The 18,180-nt window shown below is 39.7% G+C and overlaps 1 long non-coding RNA gene and 1 pseudogene across 2 annotated transcripts in view; one reads left to right on the top strand and one right to left on the bottom strand.

The window, feature by feature from the left end:
- The window catches only part of LOC148108299 (uncharacterized), a 38,719-nt gene extending 23,139 nt beyond the window's left edge, over nucleotides 1-15,580 (bottom strand). Inside the window, exons 1-2 of one of the 2 annotated variants that reach the window (XR_015728134.1) lie at nucleotides 15,227-15,580; nucleotides 11,314-11,454 (exon numbers count right to left, since the gene is read on the bottom strand). This is a non-coding gene — a long non-coding RNA (uncharacterized LOC148108299). Of the gene's footprint in view, nucleotides 1-11,313; nucleotides 11,797-15,226 lie in introns of those variants that run through there. The other variant, XR_015728133.1, reaches the window with a different exon arrangement.
- A 577-nt stretch (nucleotides 15,581-16,157) lies between these two features.
- On the top strand, nucleotides 16,158-17,389 carry LOC148108298 (upstream-binding factor 1-like protein 1; annotated as a pseudogene).
- The last annotated feature ends 791 nt before the right edge of the window (nucleotides 17,390-18,180 follow it).

Here is an 18,180-nt window from a genome sequence, read left to right as displayed (position 1 = left end):
AGAAGAAACTCAAACACTTGGGGACTAAGAACCATCCTGCTCAAGAATGATTTGATAAACCAAAAATCAAAAATCAATTTAAACAATTATGGAGACCAATGAGATTAAAAACATAACAGTCCAAAACCTATGGGATACTGCAAAGGCAGTCCTAAGGGGAAAATACATAGCCATCCAAGCCTCACTCAAAAGAATGGAAATATCAAAAATGCAGTTTATATTCTCACCTCAAAAGCTGGAACAGCAACAGAGGAACAAGCCTAATCCACACATGAGAAAGCAGATCAAGATTAGAGCAGAAAACAATGAAGTAGAAACCAGGAGCACAGTAGAGCCAATCAACAGAACTAGAAGCTAGTTCTTTGAAAAGTAAATAAAATTGAGAAACCGCTGTCAATACTTATCCAAAAGAATAGAGAAAGGACCCAAATTAATAAAATTGTTAATGAAAAGGGAGAGGTCACAACAAACGCCAATGAAAGTGGAAGGATTATTAGAAACGTTTATCAACAGCTTTATGCCAATAAATTAAGCAATCTGGACGAGATGGAGGCCTTCCTAGAATCCTATAAACTACCAAGACTGAAAGAGGAAGAAATTGATTTTTTTAAACAGGACAATTAATTAGGAAGAGATTGAGTCAGTGATTAAAAAAAAAAGAAGCCTTCCAAAAAACAAAACACCAAGTCTGGACGTTTTTCCCAGGGAATTCTACCAAACAATCAAAGAAGAAAGAATACTTACTCTTCTAAAGTTATTTCAAAAAAATAGAAACAGAAGGAAAGCTACCAAACTGATGCTATGAGGCCAATATTACTTTGATCCCCAAACCAGGCAAAGACCCCATCAAAAGGGAGAATTACAGACCGATTTCCAAAATGAATATGGATGCCAAAATCCTCAACAAGATCCTGGCTAATAGAATCCAACTTTACATTAAAAGGATTATCCATCATGTCCAAGTGGGATTCATCCCTGGGATGCAAGCTTGGTTCAACATTCGCAAATCTATCAGTGTCATAGATTTTATCCAGAAGGAACAAGCCAAAAATCATATGATTCTCTCAATAGATGCAGAAAAAGCATTTGACAAAATACAGCATCATTTCCTAATTAAAACCCTTCAGAGTGTAGGGATGGAGGGTACATTCCTCAATCTCATAAAAACCATCTATGAAAAGCCTACCGCAAATATCATTCTCAGTAGGGAAAAGCTGGAAGCCTTTCCCTTAAGATCAGGAACACGACAAAGATGCCCACTCTCACCACTATTATTCAACATAGTACTAGAAGTCCTTGCAATAGCAATCAGGCAACGAAAAGGGATAAAATATATCCAAATCACAAAGAAGAAGTCAAAATGTCTCTCTTCGGAGATGACATGATTCTTTATATGGAAAACCCAAAAGAAGCCACTCCCAAATTACTAGAAGTTATAGAGCAATTCAGTAATGTGGCGGGATACAAAATCAATGCTCGGAAATCAGTTGCATTTCTATACATCAACAATGAGACTGAAGTAAGAGAAATTAGGGAATCCATCCCACTTACAATAACACCAAAAATCATACGTTATCTTAGAATTAACTTAACCGGAGACGTAAAGGATCTATATTCTAGAAACTATAAATCACTCTTGAAAGACATTGAGTAAGATACAAAAAGATGGAAAAATATTCCATGTTCATGGATCGGAAGAATTGAGATAGTTAAAATGTCCATGCTACCCAGAGCAATCTGCACGTTCAATGCTATGCCGATCAAAATAACGATGACGTTTTCCGAGGAACTGGAACAAACAGCCCTTACATTTCTGTGGAAGCAGAAAAGGCCTCTAATCACCAAGGAATTGTTGAAAAGGAAAAACAAAGCTGGGGGCATCACGTTGCCAGATTTCAAGCTGTACTACAAAGCTGTTATCACAAAGACAGCGTGGTACTGGTAGAAAAACAGATACATAGAACAATAGAACAGAATAGAGAACCCAGAAATGGACCCTTGGCTCTTTGGGCAGCTAATCTTTGATAAAGCAGGAAAAAACATCCAGTGGATAAAAGACAGTCCCTTCAATAAATGGTGCTGGGAACATTGGACAGCTACATGCAAAAGAATGAAGCTTGACCACTCTCTCACACCATACACAAAGATAAACTCCAAATGGATGAAAGACCTCGATGTGAGACAGGAATCCATCAAAATCCTAGAAGAGAACATAGGCAGCAACCTCTACGACATCGGCCACAGCAACCTTTTTCATGACACATCTCCAAAAGCAAGAGAAACAAAAGATAAAATGAACTTGTGGGACTTCATCAAGATAAAAAGCTTCTACACAGCCAAGGAAACAGTCAAAGAAACTAAGAGGCAGCCCACGGAATGGGAGAAGATATTTGCAAATGACACTACAGATAAAAACTGGTATCCAAGATCTACAAAGAACTTCTCAAAGTCAATACGCGAGAAACAAATAAACAAATCATAAAATGGGCAGAAGATATGAACAGACACTTTTCCAATGAAGACATACAAATGGCTAACAGACACATGAAAAAATGTTCAAAATCATTAGCAATCAGGGAAATTTAAATCAAAACCACACTAAGATACTACCTTACGCCAGTTAGAATGGTAAAAATTCACAAGGCAAGAAACAGCAATTGTTGGAGAGGATGTGGAGAAAGGGGAACCCTCCTACATTTTTGGAGCGAATGCAATTTGGTACAGCCACTCTGGAAAACAGTGTGGAGGTCCCTTAAAATTTAAAAATTGTGCTACCCTATGATCCAGCCATTGCAGTACTGGGTATTTACCCCAAAGATACAGACGTAGTGAAGAGAAGGTCCATATGCACCCCAATGTTCATAGCAGCATTGTCCACAATAGCTAAATCGTGGAAGGAGCCAAGATGCCCTTCAATAGATGACTTGATTAAGAAGATGCGGTCCATATCTACAATGGAATATTAGCCTTCAGAAAGAATGATTACCCAGCGTTTGCTGAAACATGGATGGGACTGGAGGAGGTTATGCTAAGTGAAATAAGTCAGGCAGAGAATGTCAATTATCATATGGTTTCACTCATTTATGCAACATAAGATATAAGGTTGGTAGGAGAAGGAAGGGAAGAATGAAAGGGGATAAACAGAAGGGTGAATGAACCGTGAGAGACTATGGACTCTGGGAAAAAAATTGAGGGCTTCAGAGGGGAGGTGGGTGGGGTTTGTGAAAGGCTGGTGATGGGTATTAAGGAGGGCACATATTGCATGGTCCCCTGGGTGTTATACACAAATAATGAATCATGGAACATTGCATCAAAAACTGGGGATGTACTGTATGGTGACTAATATAACAAAATAAAAAGTATTAAAAAATAAAATAAAAAATAAGAAATAAAAATAAAATTCTCATCCAATTTCTTTTTTTTAATAATTTTTTATTACATTATGTTAGTCACCATACAGTACATCCTTAGTTTTTGACGTAGTCTTCCATGATTCATTTTTTTGTGTATAACACCCAGTGCTCCATGTAATATGAGCCCTCCTTAATACCCATCACTGGCCTATCCCAATCCCCCAGCCCCCTCCCCTTGAAGCCTCAGTTTGTTTCCCAGATTCCATAGTCTCTCATGGTTCATCCACCTTCCGTTATCCCCCCTTCATTCTTCCCTTCCTTCTCCTACCGATCTTCCTGCTTTTTCTTATGTTTCATAAATGAGTGAAGCCATATGATAATTGTCTTTCTCTGCTTGACATATTTCACTTAGCATAGTCCCAACCAGTTTCTGAGTTGACTTAATATCTGAAGTGATACAAACTATCAGTGACTTCAAAATTTTAGAAAGGAAACATTCAAGCTTTTTGTTCTTATGAAATATTTCTTCTCTTGAAAGAGGAGTTAAGATGGTTGAGGAGTAGGGGACCCCTTTTTCAGCCAGTCAACTGGCTCAAGTAGGATAGGTACCAGACCAACCTGAACATCCATGGAAGATACATCTGGATCTCTACAAATGAACATCTCCAGCGATGAGTATTGAGATACGAAGCAGGGAACCGTGAAACCGCGCACAGATATCGGAAGATAAACGGAAGGGGGGGGAGCCACCGCATTCTGGTGCCAGGGAGCGGTAGCAACCTGCACGGGGGAGCCGGCAGACTCACGGATGGACCCGTGAGACAGCAGACTGAGACCGTGAGCCGGGGAACACGCGCCACCAGAATGAAACGGAGCTCCAGTGTGCTCTCTGGAACCAGACTGAGAACGGGAGCTCCAGAGCTCCCAGGGGCAGCTGGCAGCTGGCAGCTGGCAGCTGGTGGCTGGCGGTGTTAGAAACACAAAGAACAGAGACGCGCTGGCCCTGGAAGTGAAGGCTGGGATGGCGGCTGTGGGGTGCAATCCCAGGACACTGCAGGGTTGAGCAGTACCAACTGAAACAGAATTAAAGTGGCTAGAACATCAGTGGAGAATGGTCCGTGATCCCTGTTCTGAGACAGAGGCTGAGATTCGGCCACTGCTGATCTGACTCTCAGAAGAGGAACAGCAAGCCACCAGAGAAAGCTGCCAGAGAAGAAAAGCCTGGAAATACTGGCTTACAGTGTGCCTACCCCCAAGCCCCCTCGCAGGGGACATGGAGACTCTACCCAAACAGGGTTGCCTGAGTATCGGCATGGCAGGCCCCTCCCCGAGAAGGCAGGTTGAAAAATCAAGAAGCCCACATCCCAAGGTCCCTATAAAACGAGGGCGCACGGCCAGGATCCCGGTCAATAATTTGGGCTCTGGACAACCCCGCAACCTCTCCTCATCAGAATGACGAGAAGGAGAAATCCCTCCCCCAGCAAAGAAAAGACAATGAGTCTGTGGCCTCTGCCACAGAACTAATGGATATGGATATAACCAAATTATCAGAAATGGAGTTCAGAGTATCAATGGTCAAGATGATGTGTAAACTTGAAAAAAGTATTGATGAAAATGTTAATGAGAATATAGAATCTCTAAGGGTGGGAATGAGAGCGAATCTGGCAGAAATTAAAAATTCTATGAGCCAAATGCTGTCAAAACTAGAGGCTCTGACGGCCAGGGTGAATGAGGTAGAAAAACGTATCAGCGAATTGGAGGATGGCTTAGCACAAGACAAAACTAAAATAGGAGCTGGATATAAAAAAATCCACACTCAAGAATGTAGGTTACAGGAGATTACTGACTCAATGAAACGTTCCAATGTCAGAATCATAGGCATCCCCAAGGGGGTGGAGTAAAACAGAGGTCTGGAAGAGATATTTGAACAAATTGTAGCTGAAAACTTCCCTACTCTAGCAAGGGAAACAATTATTCGTGTCCAAGAGGCAGAGAGGACCCCTCCCAAGCTCAACCACGACAAACCTACGCCACGTCAGGTCATAGTGTAATTCACAAACATTAGAACCAAGGATACAGTATTGAAAGTGGCCAGGGAAAAGAAATTTCTCATGTACCAAGGCAAAGGTATCAGAATTATGTCAGACCTGTCTACACAGACCTGGAATGAGAGAAAGGGTGGGGGGGATTTTTAAAGTTCTTTCAGAGAAAAACATGCAGCCAAGGATCCTTTATCCAGCAAGGCTGTCATTCAGAATTGATGGAGAGATAAAGACCTTCCAGAATCGCCAGTCAGTGACCAATTTCATAACCACGAAACCAGCCCTACATGAGATATTAATGGGGGTTTTATAAAGGTAAAATGCCCCAAGAGTGATACAGAACGGGAAGTCACAATCGATAGAAACAAAGACTATACTGGCAACATGCCATCATTAAAATCATATCTCTCAATATTCCGTCTCAATGTAAATAGCCTAAATGCTCCCATTAAATACCACAGGGTTGCAGATTGGATAAAAAGACATGACCCATCCATTTGCTGTCTACAAGAGACTCATTTTGAACCTAAATACATTCAGACTGAAAGTAAGGTGATGGAATACCATTGTTCATGCCAATGGACCTCAAAAGAAAGCTGGGGTAGCAATTCTCACATCAGACAGATTGGATTTTAAACTAAAGACTATAGTTAGAGACACAGAAGGGCACTATATTATTCTTAAAAGATGTATCCAGCAAATGGATATGACAATTATATATATGCACCGAACAGGGGAGCAGCATGTTACACAAGGCAATTCTTAAGCAGAATAAAGAGTTATATAGATAAAAATACATTAATAGTAGGAGACCTCAACACTCCTATATCAGCAATAGACAGAACACCCATGCAAAAAATCGACAAAGAAACAAGGGCTTTGAATGCCATACTTGACAAGTTGGACCACATATATATAGAACACTACACCCCAGAACCAATGAATACTCATTGTATTCCAATGCCCATGGAACATTCTCAAGAATAGACCATTTTCTCAGACACAAAACAGTTCTCAACCGATACCAAAGGACTGAAATTATTCCCTGCATATTCTCAGACCACAACGCTTTGAAATTGGAACTCAACCACAAGGAAAAATTTGGAAGAAACTCAAACACTTGGAGACTAAGAACCTTCCTGCTCAGGAATGATTCGATAAACCAGGAAATCAAAAATCTATTTAAAAATTCTATGGAGACCAATGAGAATGAAAACATAATGGTCCAAAACCTATGGGATACTGCAAAGGCAGCCCTAGGGGGAAATACATAGCTATCCAAGCTTCACTCAAAAGAATAGAAAAATCTAAAATGCAGTTTTTATATTCTCACCTCTAGGAGCTGGAACAACAGAGGGACAACCTAATCCACGCACGAAGAAGCAGTTGACCAAGATTAGAGCAGAAATCAATGAATTAGAAACCAGGAGGACAGTAGAGCAGATCAACAGAACTAGAAGGTGGTTCTTTGAGAGAATCAATAAAATTGATAGACCACTGGCAAGACTTATCTAAAAGAATAGAGAAAGGACCCAAATTAATAAAATTATGAATGAAATGGGAGCGGTCACGGGGCGCCTGGGTAGCGCAGTCGTTAAGCGTCTGCCTTCGGCTCAGGGCGTGTTCCCGGCGTTCCGGGATCGAGTCCCACATCAGGCTCCTTGGCTAGGAGCCTGCTTCTTCCTCTCCCACTCTCCCTGCTTCTGTTCCCTCTCTCACTGGCTGTCTGTCACATAAATAAATAAAAAAAAAAATCTTAAAAAAAAAAGAACTCTATTTAAAAAAAAAAGGGAGCGGTCACAACAAACACCAATGAAATTGGAAGGATTATTAGAAGCTTTTATTAACACCTTTTTGCCAATAAATTAAGCAATCTGGAAGAGATGGAGGCCTTCCTGGAAACCTATAAACTACCAAGACTGAAACAGGAAAAAATTGATTTTTTAAACAGGCCAATTAATTGGGAAGAGATTGAGTCAGCGATAAACAACCTTCCAAATAACAAAACTCCAGGCCCGGACGGTTTTCCTGGGGAATTCTACCAAACAGTCAAGGAAAAAATAATACCTATTCTCCTAAAGCAATTTCAAAAAATAGAAACAAAAGGAAAGCTACCAAACTCATTCTATGAGGCCAATATTACCTTGATCCCCAAACCAGGCAAACACCCCATCAAAAAGGAAAATTACACACCGATTTCCCTAATGAATATGGATGCCATAATCTCAACAGGATCCTGGCTAATAGAATCCAACGGTACATTAAAAGGATTATCCATCATGAAAAAGTGGAATTCATCCCTGGGATGCAAGGGTGGTTCAACATTCGCAAATGGATCGGGGTCTAAGATTTTACACAGAAGGAAAAATTAAAAAATCATATGATTCTCTCAATAAATACAGAAAAAGCATTTGACAAAATAAAGCATTCTTTCCTGAATAAAACCCTTCAGAGTGTAGGGATAGAGGGTATATTTCTCAATCTCATAAAAACCATCTATGAAAAGCCTACAGCAAATATCATTCTCAATGGGGAAAAGCTGGAAGCCTTTCCCTTAAGATCAGGAACACGACAAGGATGCCCACTCTCACCACTATTATTCCATAGTACTAGAAGTCCTTGCACAGCAATCAGACAACAAAAAGGGATAAAAGGTATCCAAGTCAGCAAAGAAGAAGAAGTCAAAATGTCGCTCTTCACAGATGACATTATCATGTCATCTATATGGAAAACCCAAAAGAATACACTCCCAAACTACTAGAAGCTATAGAGCAATTCAGTAATGTGGCGGGACACAAAATCAATGCTCAGAAATCAGTTGCATTTCTATACACGAATAATGAGACTGAAGAAAGAGAAATTAGGGAATCTATCCCATTTACAATAGCACCAAAAACCATACTTTACCTTGGAATTAACTTAACCAGAGATGTAAAGGACCTATATTCTACAAACTATAAATCACTATTGAGAGACATTGAGGAAGACAGAAAAAGATGGAAAAATATTCCATGCTCATGGATCAGAAGAATTAACAGAGTGAAAATATCCATGCTACCCAGAGCAATCTATACTTTCAATGCAGTCCCGATCAAAATACCGATAACATTTTTCAAAGAACAGGAACAAATAGTCCTTAAATTTGTATGGAAACAGAAAAGGCCCCGAATCACCAAGGAATTGTTGAAAAGGAAAAACAAAGCTGGGGGCGTCACAATAATGGATTTCGAGCTGTACTACAAAGCTGTGATCACAAAGACAGCATGGTACTGGCCCAAAAAAGGACACATAGACCAATGGAACAGAATAGAGAACCCAGAAATGGAACCTCAGCTCTTTGGGCAAACAATCTTTGATAAAGCAGGAAAAACCATCCGGTGGAAAAAAGACAGTCTCTTCAATAAATGGTGCTGGGAAAATTGGACAGCTGCATGTAAAAGAATGAAATTTGAGCACTCTCTCACACCATACACAAAGATAAATTCCAAATGGATGAAAGACCTCCATGTGAGACAGGAATCCATCAAAATCCTAGAGGAGAACATAGGCAGCAACCTCTACGACATTGGCCACAGCAACCTTTCTCATGACACATCTCCAAAGGCAAGAAAAACAAAAGAAGAAATGAACTTGTGGGACTTTATCAGGATAAAAAGCTTCTGCACAGCCAAAGAAACAGTCAAAGAAACTAAGAGGCAACCCACGGAATGGGAGAAGATATTTGCAAATGACACTACAGATAAAAGACTGGTATCCAAGATCTACAAAGAACTTCTCAAAGTCAATACGGGAGAAACAAATAAATAAATCATAAAATGGGCAGAAGATATGAACAGACACTTTTCCAATGAAGACATACAAATGGCTAACAGACACATGAAAAAATGTTCAAAATCATTAGCCATCAAGGAAATTCAAATCAAAACCACACTAAGATACTACCTTACGCCAGTTAGAATGGTAAAAATTGACAAGGGATGAAACAACAATTGCTGGAGAGGCTGTGGAGAAAGGGGATCCCTCCTATATTGTTGGTCGGAATGCAAGTTTGTACAGCCACTCTGGAAAACAGTGTGGAGGTCCCTTAAAACATTAAAAATGGAGCTACCCTATTACCCAGCCATTGCACTGCCGGGTATTTACCCCAAAGATACAGACGTACTGAAGAGAAAGGCCATATGCACCCCAATGTTCATAGCAGCATTGTCCACAATAGCTAAATCGTGGAAGGAGCCGAGATGCCCTTCAACAGATGACTGGATTAAGAAGTCGTGGTCCATATACAATGAAATATTACTCAGCCATCAGAAAGAACGAGTTCTCAATATTTGCTGCAACATGGATGGCACTGGAGGAGATAATGCCAAGTAAAATAAGTCCAGCAGAGAAAGACAATCATCATATGATTTCTCTCATCTATGGAACATAAAAACTCGGAAGATCAGTAGGTGAAGAAAGGGATAAAGAAAGGGGGTTAATCAGGATGGGGAATGAAGCAGGAGAGACTATGGACTCTGGGAAACAAACTGAGGGCTTCAGAGGGGAGGGGGTGGGGGAATGGGATAGACTGGTGTTGGGTAGTAAGGAGGGCACGTATTGCATGGTGCACTGGGTGTTATACGCAACTAATGAATCATGGAACTTTACATCAGAAACCAGGGATGTACTGTATGGTGACTAACATAATATAATACAAAAAAAAATTTTTTAAAGAATTGTTAAAAAAAGAAATATTTCTTCTCTTCACACAAAATATTACTTTCTAAGTGATTTTGCTTTCAAGAGTGCCCAGGCCTAGGTGACTCCACTTCATAGCTTGAAGAAAAATTCTAAGAACGATTCTTTGAAGAGCCAGAGGAAAATACTAAGCAATTCCTGTGCTTGCCAACGGTAGAATAATGTGTCTGTTACTAAAATTCTCCCTGCCCAAATTTAAACAAAGATAATTCCCCCCCTTGCATGTTCTACAAATCAATCTAAATGATTGAGAACAGAAGATTGTTTGTCTTGCTTCATGGTGAAGTCATATGTTATTTTGACATATAAAAGTGCATTGTGTTTTGGAATTGACTAAACTGGGTCTGTTACTGAGATAGGTCTCAATTTTTGATCACTTGTAATCCTAACTTTAACACTCCTGAGTTTTACTTGCAAATTTTCATTTTTATATTGTGAACATGCTAATAAGTTCATTGACTCAAATGAAGTCAGTATCAGCTTTGTTTAAAATCAGTTGATAGTAAAAAGAATAAAATGGATAAAGGATAACTAAGATATAGGACCAAAAAAATAAGCTATTGTAGATAGAGGCATGAACAAATATTTTTATACACAATAGATTTCTGTGCACATTTTGCTAATAACATCTGTGGACTGTTTATGTCACTTTGTAAAGAGTAGCTCTTTGAGATAAGGCAAGAATATTTTAAGGAACATATTCATTTCCCAAAAAGGAGAGGTGAGGGTTTGCCACGTGGTTCAGCAATTCATTCCAAAACCCTGTTCAAGAAAACACTTCTGCCATGTGCAAACTAGCCTTATATAGATAAAAAGAGAGCATCTCCTCTACTCTGAAAGTTATTCTAGTAACAAGATACCTTAATCAGAGAGGCACAGGCCATAAGAATTCCATAGTCTTGAGCATATTGATAAAAATGATTCATTTTAATGTTATTAAAGTTTTTGAAGATAAATTTAAAAGCAATTCCCATAACTAAACATATACTAGGCAGTTAAAACCTAGCCGCTATTGTGGCTGCTGATACATATGACCAAATAGTAACCTTATCACCGCATTAATTACCTTGCTAGTTAAATCCATGCTCACTAGTGATATGATATCCAGTTGCTAAATATATTTCTTTACTTGCAATAAATAAATAAAAAATTGCTATAAGAAAACTTCATTGGTTACCTACCCAACCAGGCATCAGCGTTTCCAACTCTCTTCCTCCTGTATAAAAGAAACTCAGTTTTGTTGAGGTGTTCATTTCCTCCAAAAAGCTTGGACTTCAGGAGTGTGATCCAATCTGTAGCTGCGGGAGTGAGTCATGATTGGTCTGAAAAATCAATCAGTATTGTGACTAGCCAGCGATTGGTTTGACAAAGCGCAGTTCACTAAGCTCTTCTACCTTCATTATTTCATTTAAGTGTCAAGACCATCCCATCATGATTTCGTGTACAAAATCACTCTGCTACTTAATGTTGGAGCCAGAACTCCCATCTTTGACCCAATTAAAATCAGCAAGCGATTACTCTCCAAGAGTACAAGAGGCAAAAAGAACCTCTTGCTTTCTAAGCAACTATCTTAATTCCATCAACAAGCATTTTCCGGTGAACTTACAGTTTCCAGGAACAGTCTGTCAGCTAATGGTTAGTAAAACAACATTTTTAAAGGAGAGAATAAAAAGTTTTTAAAAATTGATAACATTAAGAAAATATATAATGCCACTGATGTGTATGTCTTCTCTCCCTCATCCACGATCCTGGAAAATGCCTTTATTGCAACACGTTCATTAAAATGCACAAAAACGTGCACACATATGACACAGTCATGAAACTATAAATTTTCTCCTTTGATGTTCTTTATTTCAAACAGAATCCATCACTGAAATCAATTTCTGAATATATGAGAATTAATGGACATAAACTTTGTAAAATTGGACAAGATTATAACCAGAATCTTCTTACATGAATATACTAAGCTTTTTAATTTGTCGTCCTATCTTTATTATAGACACACCTGCATTTAAAAACAACCATTAAGGAGAAGAGAATAGCACGTTCTCAGGTCCTTTGGAACTATTATCAAGCCTTCGTTTCCATGGTGAAATGATTTAACTATCACGGAATAACAATCAGCACCAGAAAACACCCTGTGTTTTTGAAATTTTGTTGTGTAAAACACATTCTTTTGGTCCTCATTTCTAGACTCATTAGTCTGGAAATGCACTGTCCCTCTAATTTCTGACATTTCTCCACAGTTACCAGTGTTGCTTTCTGCAAGCCCATTCACTGTTGCTATCTCTAACTCTCTGTCAGGAAACTGACGTTTCTGAAATCATTTCCCAACACTCAAATACAAGTTCTTTTCCAAATTATTCAATGCATTATCTACATATAAATTGCCAAATATTTCCTCTGACATACTCACATAGTGCCACTTGTAGAATAGAATGTAATATATTCATACAAAAAATAAGATTCTCATAAGTCATTTTTATAATCTACACAAAGTAAAAATTATGACACCTGGAAACTACTTTCTGAGTCTTTATAATCTCTAGAAATAGCTAAAGAATGAATAAAACATCAGACCAAAAATAAATCATTAAATTATCCCAAAAATATAATAGTAAGATCAGATGACACAATAGCTTAAACTATGAAAAGGTAATAGAGTCAATTTTAAGTTTGGCAAATGAGATGATTTCATGGAAACCTCAGTTTGCTGATAAAGTTATGATACTGCGTTTGTTTCAATTTAGGAAAGTAGCAGGAACTCCTCTTAGGTAAACTGTGTGTTCATTGAAGAAATAGAGCTATGGTCTCATCAATGCTTGCTGTAGAAATAATAAGAAAGAAGTAATAAGTACAATTTTGGCTGTGTCTATGTATATGTGTAAGTTGAATAATCCAAAATTAATTCATATTTACGTACTTTATTGGAAATCTAATGACTGAAAAATCTCATTAATTTATGGTTCATTGATAATGGCCCATTGTTGGATATATTCAGAGAATAAATTAGTCATTGGAAATTACTTAGAAATAAACATCTTAAATAGAGGTGGAAAGTAGATTTTTTTCTATTTTTTTAAAAATTTTATTTATTTATTTATTTATTTATTTATTTATTTATTTGATAGAGAGAGAGAAAGTGAGCAAGCCAGGTAGAAAGCATAAGGTGGGCGGAGGGGCAGGAATAAGCAGGCTCCCTACTGAGCAGGGAGCCCTAGGCAGGGCTAGATCCCAGGACCCTGGGATTTTGACCCGAGGGGAAGGCAGACACTAAATCAACTGAGCCACCCCAGAAAGCAGATTTCTTTTTTAAGTTTTTAAAGATTTTATTAATTTATTTGACAGAGAGAGTGAAAGAGCACAGCAGGCAGAGGGAGAAGGAGAAACAGACCCTCTACTGAGCAGACAGCCCAGACTCAGGGCTTGATCCCAGGACCCTGGGATCATGGCCTGAACCGAAGGCAGATGCTTAACTGACTGAGCCACCCAGGAGTCCCAGAAAACAGATTTTTAAAAACAATGTCAAGAAGCCTCATATTGTCAAACTAAGTCATCATTTCAGTTGTGATCTCCTGAGAGCCGATTTGGCTTTGATCACATTGCTTTCATCAAATCATTTTTATATATCACATCCCCCTAAATGCAGAACTGAATATGATCATTCACATTTTTATTTCAAACATCTCCTTAACCTCTGAAGACTAAGGGAAAAGGAACAAGACTGAAAAGATTTTAATGGCCATCCTAAAGAGGAGAGAGTATCAGATCCTAGGCCACAGGGCAGGACTGAAATTAACACCAAAGGGAAGGACCTATATTCAAATATCATTTTGAAATATAGTCAGATGTTGGAGTGGGAATGGGAGTAGAGTGTGGGAACCGAGAAACTCACACAAAAATTTTCCCTGCATGTTGTGTAAAAATAACACCAGGATGAATGAAAAACAGAGGGGTGATTGCATTATATTGCTTCTGGAGATTGAGAATGGGATTATTCTATTCAAGGACAGAAAGGTACATCTTCCTCTGGTACTGCCTCTTGCAGAAACCTAATCAGGGTGGGGCTTCGGGATCCCAATATAAAGGCTTTGCAAAGGCAAAGTTTGCTTTGTATGGAGGCCTTTGTTTTGTTTTTTGTTTGTTTGTTTTGTTTTTTGGTTTTTTAAAAGATTTTTAATTTTTATTTATTTGACAGAGAGAGAGACAGCCAAGGAGAGGGAACACAGGCAGGGGGAGTGGGAGAGGGAGAAGCAGGCTCCCAGTGGAGGAGCCTGACGTGGGGCTCGATCCCAGGACTCCAGGATCATGCCCTGAGCTGAAGGCAGACGCCCTGAGCTGAAGGCAGATGCTTAATGACTGAGCCACCTAGATGCCCCTATATGGAGGCCTTTGAATTGGCTGGACTGTGGGAAGTCAGAAGGTCCAGCTGCCTTCTTGTACAGAGAATCCAGAGAATGCAGAACCCCTGACCCAATTGGGCAGATCTTCCTATAAGCATCAGTGAGACCAATTACACATTCATCAGGTGAGCACACACTTGTTGGTAAAAGAGTTCTTCTTTTTTAAAAAAATAAATAACTGTAGGCAGACTTAAGACTTTCCTAAGCAGCTATATTATACCAGTTAATAATAATTATGTAAGTCCTTCCCGTTTACTCTTGAGCTGTTAAATTTTGATCTGTTACTGTTTTGAACTTTAAATGTATGTGTTTATGTCCCTTGTGTATGCAAATTGGTATAGCTAGAGGGAATATTCTAGATTTTGTGTAGTTTTATATTTGGCCTGGCCATAAATCTTAATTGGAAAACCTTATTGTATGTAGTAGGGTAAAAGGGACTGAGGCTTAAAGATGAGGAACAGTAACCCAAATGAAATCATAAATGTTCTGATATTCCCACTTGATCTTTGGCACTTGAAGGGACAAAGAGTGTGGCTCATTAGAAAGCATTCATTCCATTGCACAGGGTCCAGGAGAATTCAAGCAAATCAGGGATTTACCACAGGTTCAGGTCTCATTCATAAAAGACCACAGTGCAATGTGTGTCTGGAGAAGCTCTCCAGCTTGTCTCACTCTTGTTTCCAGCTCTCACCTTGGGTCATGGACCGCCAAACTGCACTTGGAAGGTAGCCACATTCAAGGCACTAGGGAGCAGTGGTCCTTTCACTTTCACTCATTTCGTTTTTGTTTTAATTTTTTACCTTCCTGTCTAGGATTTGTTTCTTATCTTGAGGTTCCTGAGACACTGGCCACTTGTTGGTCTCACTCAGCACCATTTTAGACTGGCTCTGGTGAGAAGTCAAGCTGGAGTTAAGAAGATGACTTTGAGGGGCGCCTGGGTGGCTTAGTTGTTAAGCATCTGCCTTCGGCTCAGGGCATGATCCAGGTGTTCTGGGATCGAACCCCACATCCGGGCTCCTCTGTTGGGAGCCTGCTTCTTCCTCTCTCACTCCCCATGCTTGTGTTCACTCGCTGGCTGTGTCTCTCTGTCAAATAAATAAATAAATAAAATCTTTAAAAAAAAAAAGAAGATGACTTTGCAAAGTACAAATGTAAACATATAAAACATAAACATAGGGGCACCGGGGTGGCTCAGTTGGTTAATCATTCGACTCTTGGTTTCTGCAAAGGTCATATCTCAGGATGGTGAGCCCTACAGCAGGCTCCCCACACAGTGGGGAGCCTGTTTGAAGGATTCTCTCCCTCTGCCCCTTCCCCACTCAATTTCTCTCTCCCTTTCCCTCTCTCTCTCAAATAAATCTTTTTAAAAAAGTAAACATAAATTTCAACTCAGAAGTAGGCACTTTTTTATTTACGTTGTTAATGGTGGTCAAATTATACAGGGGACATATCCTAAGTGGGTTGTGATTTCCTCATTCATTTCTTCTCTTTCTCCTCAAAAACATAAACACTGTAGGACTTCCAAGAATAACTCACATACTGAGTCTGGAGAGTGAAGAATTTGGAGCTCCTGCTGAGGTGTCGCAACTGCTAGGACCATATAAGTGGTCCAGGGTCTAGATATGTCATTGCCTAGGGGCCAAGATGACTTGTCCAAAGAAGATATTTTGAAGTTACTGGAACTCATGGAGACTAACCTTCCATGCAATTAGAGCCACACATTCAGAACAACCCAGTCAGATGGACTGGGGAAAAGTAGCTTTTGAGGATTGTTCTGGAGAAATGCACAAGCTCGAACGGTTGGAGACTTCTTACCACATGAGAAAATTTCGCACTTTGACAGAATTAGTTCTGGAAGCTAAGGAACATGTTGAAAAGCCCTACAGAAGCAAAAGACACAAGAAACACCCAGACTTGCCCAAGAAGCTCCTGACTGCTTTCCTTTGCTTCTTCAAAGAGAACTGGTCCCTGTACTCCCAAAAATATCTCAAGCTGAGCAACCTTTAGCTGACCAACCTCTTGTCTGAGGAATACAAGGAGCTGCCAGAGCAGATAAAGCTCAAATATTTTCATGATTTTCAGAATGAGAAACAGGAGTTTGAGGAGAAACTGGCTCAGTTCAAGACAGAGAACTCTGATCTATTCCAGAGCTCCAAGAAATTAGATGTAACCAATAGGACCCCAAAGAGGCCAAGAGAAGTTTCAGAATCATGGGCAGGAAGTGAAGTCTCCCCTGAAACCCATTTTTCCAAGAGGATGAAATTCCACAAAGAACTCAAGAAGCCCCCCATGAAGAGATATGAGAAATTCCACCAAGATTTTTGGTCAAATTGGGACCTGAAAGATGTGCCCCTGAGGGAGTGCATGGTGGAGATTGGCAGAGGCTGGCAGTGAGTCGCCCAGAACCAGAAGGAGCTTTATAAGTAGCAGGCTGAGGAGCTGCAGAAACAGTACAGGATGGATCTGGATCACTGGCTCAAGAGCCTGTCTTCTGAAGAATATGCTGCGTACGGAGAGGTCACACATACCAAGCATAAAAACAGGAGCATGAGGGGAAGCCCAGACCCTAAGATCAGACAGACAGAGCTGCAGTGCCTGTCACCAAGGAGTCTGCAGGAAGGGCTTGGACAGGAGTCCAGGCGGCAGACTCCAGAGACCGAATCGTCAGAGACTACTAGGGGGAAATTCACATGCCTCATGGGGATCAGGAGAAAATGAGGAAGGGGAGGAAGGGGAGAAAGGCAGTGACTCCTCAGACTCCAGCAGTGGGGATAAAGATGGAGATTGTGAGTCTGGGGACAGTGGATGCAGCTCTTCTTCCTCAGGCGACTCCTCTGACTCAGACTGCAACTGAGTTTTGTGGGACAGAGAACTTTTCAGCAGACATCCAGGGCATCCTTGTGAAGTGGAAGAGCTCTTCTCCCTATCCCTGTTCATTTCCCTCCTTTTTATGTACATTTAATTCTTAGATCTCTGTGAGTCTTACTCATATCAAGAGATTAAAAATAGTGAAGTCGAGACAGAAATATTGCTTAAAATAATTGTTTTTATTAAGGGAAGCATGTCACTGGCTGTGATGGATATGGACACTCTATTTCCAGATAATGGCAAGGAGTCTAAAACCCTTAATATGGTCAATGTTAGTGACATATTTTATTTTAGCCACTAATATAACTTCATGATTTTGCTGCTATAATTTCGGTTTTAAAACCTAGTTGAAGGGGCGCCTGGGTAGCACAGCTGTTAAGTGTCTGGCTTCTGCTCAGGGCATGATCCTGGTGTTCTGGGTTTGAGTCCCACATCAGGCTCCTACACTGGGAGCTTGCTTCTTCCTCTCCCACTCCCCTGCTGTGTTCCCTCTCTCACTGGCTGTCTCTCTGTCACATAAATAAATAAAATCCTTTTTTTAAAAAAAAAAGCTAGTTGAAGAAGTTTAAAAAGGTATTCTCTAAGAGTAGTCATGAGTTGATCATTATAATGGTTTGATGATCAGTTTTCATTTTTCTATTCTTTCTACTTTTGTGAATGGTTAATTTTTTTCTATGAATAAAATATTGAAAACACAAAAGAATGGTATTCATTTTTTAATTTTTGAAAAATACATAGTTTTATTTGAGTGAGTGCCTCCATAGCATCAAGGGATTA

This window comes from Ursus americanus, chromosome 21 (genome assembly GCF_024610735.1).
Source record: "Ursus americanus isolate L20-20 chromosome 21, mUrsAme1.1.p, whole genome shotgun sequence".
Taxonomy (NCBI): Eukaryota; Metazoa; Chordata; class Mammalia; order Carnivora; family Ursidae; genus Ursus; species Ursus americanus.
The sequence above is the reverse complement of the archived record's forward strand: the minus strand, read 5'-3'. Positions and strand labels throughout refer to the sequence as shown.